Source organism: Mytilus galloprovincialis, chromosome 9 (genome assembly GCF_965363235.1).
Source record: "Mytilus galloprovincialis chromosome 9, xbMytGall1.hap1.1, whole genome shotgun sequence".
Taxonomy (NCBI): Eukaryota; Metazoa; Mollusca; class Bivalvia; order Mytilida; family Mytilidae; genus Mytilus; species Mytilus galloprovincialis.
The window spans coordinates 92346392-92352830 of NC_134846.1; the positions used below are offsets into that span (position 1 = coordinate 92346392).

General features: G+C 32.6%; 2 protein-coding genes and 1 long non-coding RNA gene across 7 annotated transcripts in view; 2 read left to right on the top strand and 1 right to left on the bottom strand.

Annotated features, from left to right (window-relative positions):
* Positions 1–6439, bottom strand: part of LOC143046369 (hexosaminidase D-like) — a 201368-nt gene that overhangs the window by 109233 nt on the left and 85696 nt on the right. The gene's annotated exons all lie outside the window — the stretch shown is intronic.
* The window catches only part of LOC143046362 (E3 ubiquitin-protein ligase RNF216-like), a 145110-nt gene that overhangs the window by 90899 nt on the left and 47772 nt on the right, over positions 1–6439 (top strand). The gene's annotated exons all lie outside the window — the stretch shown is intronic.
* On the top strand, positions 721–6375 carry LOC143046361 (uncharacterized). Its single transcript, XR_012969145.1, has 3 exons — positions 721–1072; positions 4420–4577; positions 5760–6375. It is a non-coding gene; the product is annotated as an uncharacterized LOC143046361 (long non-coding RNA).

Consider the following 6439-nt stretch of genomic DNA (forward strand, 5'->3'; position numbering starts at 1 on the left):
ATCAAATTTATATTAAAAGTTACATACATGTATAGATCTTGAATATTGATTACAATTATTTACTTGCTTTCATATTATAAAAATATCCGGTTTGTTGGTTTTTTGTTGCGTTTTTTGTTTTGTTTTTTGTTTATAGATCTGAGAAAAAGAAGTAATAAACAATTAACTAAAAAATGTCACATAGTGTCTTCTAATGTGTCGTCTGAATTCATAATGTATGTTATTGATCCGTCTTAATGTATATGAATTTGACAAATATTAATACTATAATCTATTTAATAAGGTTTGGTAAAGAAGTAATAATATGTATATCCAAAACAACCCGCGATTTTATACCTATTTTGACATTTACAGAAAGTTCTGTAACCAGAGGCGGATCCACCCATTGTTTTAAAAGAGGGTTCCAAACACTCGGGATAAAAGGAAAAAGGAAGGGGTTCCAACTATATGTCCCAACACAGTCGCCTACAGATTTCATAATTATAGCGAAAAAATGGGGGAAATAAAATATTTTAAGTAGTATTATATAGAATAATGTATTGAACGTCCAAAATAATTTGGTGTTCCAACCCCCGGAACCCCAGGGGTCCGCCACTGTGTAACGCGTATTCTCCTTCTTTAACTAACGTAATATGTTTTGAATTAGCTATATATATGCTACACTTTTCTCAGTTTTAAAATATTCAATGTACTACTATACCTTGATCTACCTTCAATCCCATCCAGAAGAAGTTTGAACCGTTGAACTGTTGAAATGTCAGTGCGAGTGCAAAAATAACGTTTGTAAACAATGAATGACGTCATGTGTAAATCCAATCACATAAACGTTTTACAATAGGCAATTGTATGTTCCATATTGACGCGCTTTTGTGATTACGATAATAACATCAACGGCAAAATTTGAGACAACAGCAGATCAGCCGGGAAGGATAGGATACAGAAATACAGCAGAGAAAATATCGGTTTACCAGCCACTTGCAGAAAGTCTTAAAGTTACAGAAAGAGACGATTGTTACGACAAGTCAGAGATGGCGGATCCTTTTCGAATCATCTACGGATTGCTATTGTTCATGTATGTTTTACAAATGTATGTCTTCTTCCATCACAAGTTTTATTCCGTGAGCATCCTGTCAGATCATATATTTTGCCGGAATCAACATTCTGTATACTGTGTCAACAGAATACAGAATGTTGATTCTGTATTTTGTTGACACAACATTCTGTATTCTGTTGACATTTATACAAAAACAATGTCTTTCCCTTCAAGAATTTAGTTCAAATGTGGTTCATAAGGGAAAACAGAACATTCGATTTACATATATATATATATATATGTTTATAAAAAAAGATGCCATATTATTGCCAACGACACAACAACAACAGCAACAACATATATTTTATTTGCCAATCATGGCACCCAAAATGAGTGGAATAATCACAACTCTCCACAACAGATCAGATGACCAGAAATTAACAAATATAGGTCACCATACGGCCATCAATAATGAGGAAAGCCATATCGCATAGTCAGCTAAAAAAAGGCACCAAAAATGACAAATGTCAACGAATTTAAACAAGAAAACTAACGTTCTTATTTATGTACAAAAATGAACGAACAATGAATATGTAACACACCAACAAACAACAACCACTGAATTACAGGCTCCTGACTTCGGACAGGAACATATATACAGAATGTGGTGAGGTTAAACATGCTAGGGTCTTCCCCCCTAAACCTGGAACAGAGTTGTAACAGTACTACATAACAACAAACTATAAAATTCAGTTGAAAATAACATGAATGCAAATAGAAATACATCTCAGTAACAAAAACATAATGGACGTTACCGTTACCCAACAAAAAAAGTCACTAAATACAGATCTGAGAGTACTTGCAGTTACTGACAGCTAGTTCAAAGCCACTAACAACTAATAACAACAAGAGTGCACACACTGAAATGTCTCGCCCTCTTTACTAATCCTTGATACTATCTTGATAGACCTAAATATAAAGCTTTATTACAACTGTCACATAAACTCAACATTAACCAAGAAAATTAAAACATTGATCAATGAACCATGGAAATGAGGTCTAGGTCAGATAAACCATGCCAGGCAGACATGTACAGCTAACAATTCTTCAATATTACAAATATAGTTGACTTATTGCTTGTAAATAAAGAAAAACAGACCAAAACACAAACACTTAAAACTTAGCAATGGACCTTGAAAATGAGGTCAAGGTCAAATAAAACCTGCGTAACCGACATATAGATCATAAAATATTTCCATACACCAAATATAGACCTAATGCATAAAGTATTAGAAAAATAGACCATAACTAAAAAACTTAACTTTGACCACTGAACCATGAAAATGAGGTCGAGGTCAGATGACACCTGTCAGCTAGACATGTACACCTTACAATCATTCCATACACCAATTATAGTAGACATATTGCATATAGAATAAGAAAAACAGACCAAAACACAAAAACTTAACTATAACCACTGAACCATGAAAATGAGGTCAAGGTCAGATGACACCTGCCAGTTGGACATGTACACCTTACAGTCCTTCCATACATCGAATATACTAGACCTATTGCTTATAGTATCGGAGATATGGACTTGACCACGAAAACTTAACCTTGTTCACTGATCCATGAAACGAGGTCGAGGTCAAGTGAAAACTGTCTGACAGGCATGAGGACCTTGTAAGGTACGCACATACCGAATATAGTTATCCAATTACTTATAATAAGAGAGAATTTAACATTACAAAAAATCTTAACTTTTTTTTCAAGTAGTCACTGAACCATGAAAATGAGGTCAAGGACATTGGACATGTGACTGACAGAAAGTTCGTAACATGAGGCATCTATATACAAAGTATGAAACATCCAGGTCTTCTACCTTCCAAAATATAAAGCTTTTAAGAAGTAAGATAACACCGCCGCCGCCGCCGCCGGATAACTATCCCTATGTCGAGCTTTCTGCAACAAAAGTTGCAGGCTCGACAAAAATCATGCATCTAACTTCAAAGACTTAGTTCATAGTTTTTTATACTTCTGTTGATTATATTTAATCTTAGTTTTTTCCTTCTGTTAAAAAGAGATTATATAACAGACGCAATGTTCAACATATTTGTTTTAAGATGGCAAATTTGTGTTACATTCGTTTAATTTATAATAATACACACAAACTAAAGAGACAGAAAGACAAAAGTTTGCCTCCAACGACAAGCAAGAATAAATCAAGAAACAGAAAACAGACAATTTTCCAATGTCCTATTTGGCTGGCTTTCATATTATTCCCATTGTTGTTATAAAGTAGACAAAAGCAATGAAGAATCGATAATAGTGTGGTGCTTGAATATAAAGAAAAGAGAATAACAGGCAAAATTAATAATAAAAAGTGAAAAATGGTATAGAATCTTACAGAATACAGAAATGAAGAAACCACTTCCAGACCAGACCCTTTTATAAGTTGCACATTTTTTTAATTTTTTTTGCCTTTTAAATCTTTCTGTTCGGACACCATATTGGTCCGACACCCCAATAGCCTGACGCCCTATTAGTCCGACGACCCATTGGACCGACACACGAATATTAGTAATCCGACACATAATTATTGAGCAATACTTTGTATGAATAATATTTATATTTCAAGAGGATAATCCCAATAGTTTAAAATCATCCTACTGAGATTCCTCAAAATAATAACATATTGGAGTACATGTGTTAAAATTTGCTTAATGTCCAGTGGCAAATATTACATGCATGTTCAAAACAATTGTTAAATAAGTACAATAGGTAAGTCCTGTATAAGATGTCATCTGGGGTGAAAGAAGGTCAATGAAACTTGGACTGCCACTGGACAACGAAATCATATTGAAGGTGGACAGGAATTTGCCCTCCTGCATATTCAGACAAAAGGCCACTCATGGCCTCTTAAAGAGTTGTTGCAATAGTTATTAACCTGCAGAGATCATGGCACTCTCTTTCTATACATGCTATATGAGGCATCCGATTAAAGGTGACCAATCTTACATTTGTTGAAATTAAACATCCCGCACAATTTTACTACCAATGTTTTTACTGTTTTTACTGTATCACATAAACATTATCCGTTGTGATGACAGACTTGCACTTCTGGTGACATTTTCTTAGTGAGAATGTGTTCACATATGGAACAAATCTTGTCCTTATGTCCCACGTAAGTGTCATCAATTACTCCTGAACCACTTTACAGAATTTTGTAAATCATCGATACAATCTTTATCTTATGATGTATTTTTTCAAAGGACAATTTACAAAGTGTTACGTCCATAATTAATACCATAACATGCATGTTGGGAAAAACAACTTTTTTATAAATGCATGCAAAGTATTTGATGCAGTATGATCTATTGTTATAGGTATCTAAAAATGGATCCCACCAGAACACAAAGACTATGTCTATGAGGAAAATAAAGCTTTAGATCAACGACTAAAAATTGTCATGAACAGATAAAATATGAGATAGAGATAGAACTGGTATGAAAGGTGACAGTAGAACATTGACATAATTTGAAAGGTAGGTATATATATATATAGTTTTACACTCAATTATGATTTTTTTAAAGTAAGTATTTGCAATTATTCCTATAATTTTATTTCAATATCATGAAATGTTGTAGTGTGTTCATATGACAACAAACCAACAACGAGCAAATTCAAAAGAATAAAGAGTAGAAATACAATTCTTCAACAATTGAAAGATATCATTAAAGTTAACAAAAAAGTCTACGGGAAGTACATATTCGTACACACAACTTCTCATTTAACTGTTTCACAGATTGCATTGATATTGTGCTCGAATAATCAGATTATATTGATACATATGTGTTTTGGTGCCGATCCAAAGATGTCAGAGTGTTACAGCAGGACATAGTTGAACTTAGAAACCTAAAGGAAATATAAACAAACATCTCCTTCTCTGTAACCGAATAACAGATTTAAAAAATAGTAATATATTATAATGAGAATTTCCACTGGTACTAATAATGAAAAAATTCACAAAAAGAATACTTTTATTAATTTTTTAAACTATTGCATAGTGTATAAAATAATAAAAAGTTGTAGGATTGTCACTGAGACAACTATCCACCAAATTTGAGACGATGTGAATGTGAACAATAATATACAACTGTGCAGACTTCAACTATGAGAAAACCCATACCGTATTGTCGGCTACAAAAGACCATGACATAAACAATATATGAAACAATCTAATTTAGAAAAATTAACGACCTAATTTATAACAAAACAAATTAAAAATGTTAAAAGTGCAGCCCGTATTGAAAACATGGAGATTTGCCATGAACCCAAACTTGGGATGCTAAAATTCTTCTCCAAATCGTATAAGATCAGGCCCTGAAGTCGTAAAAAATTTTCTCAGTGCCCGGAGAAAAAAAATTGTGGTCGAAAATTGAAATCCAGCATTTTGATTGGTTGATTTGTTGATTTTGGAGTTTGAGTAAATAACTGACTCGAAAGTTTAATGACTTCAAGGCCAGTTTTCAAGTAGGTAAATCAAACATTGTTCCATTTTTTTTCTTTCATTTTCGTATAATATAAACCTTGTATAATTAACGTTATACCACCTTTAGCAATGCATGTACACTGATTCACATTATGTCATGGTTGACCTATGTTTAATCTTATTATTGGACTTTAACAAAATGATAAATGTTATAATCCACTTTTTCCTTTCCAGAAACAAGTTGGCAAAGATATATATCACATGCATAGGAAGAGCAGTGGAAAATAACATTGAAGCAGAATTATGAAACAGTTATTTTAAAAAACATTAAATTGAGAGAGAGAAAAACACATTTTTTTACTTTTTAATGCTGTTCATTCTTAAGATTACTGTTTATTGTATTTGCAATGGAAGTTATTGCAGTTGATAAGAAGATAGAACTAAAAATTTGAGTTCTTCAGCTTGTTTTTATTCAGTCAATAAAAATCAATTTTGAAAAGCAAACCATATATGTTCAAAAATCAAAAAGGTTAATTATGTACCAAATGACCTCCGTCAGACATTAATCAGTCTGTTGGAATTCTTTCTTTAAATTTTTATACTTATTTTACAAAATGTACCTCTGTTTGTATGTCTGTAAGATTCAAATCCATCAGAAATTTCTGAGGAACTACAAACCAAGAGTTTCTGAAAGTCATCAGTCCTCATGTGAACATGCTATACTGAGTAATGTAGTTCTCACCCTTTCAACTCCCCGTTAACGGGATGCCTAAATATTGTAACACCAAATTTCATATATTCTTTTCGTAAAATACGCTCTGCAGTTTTATAGGAAAGAGTACAAGAGTTATGCATACATAACAGACTCTATTTTAAAAGAGTAAAATCCATTTTATTCCTTTTTATAATCTTTT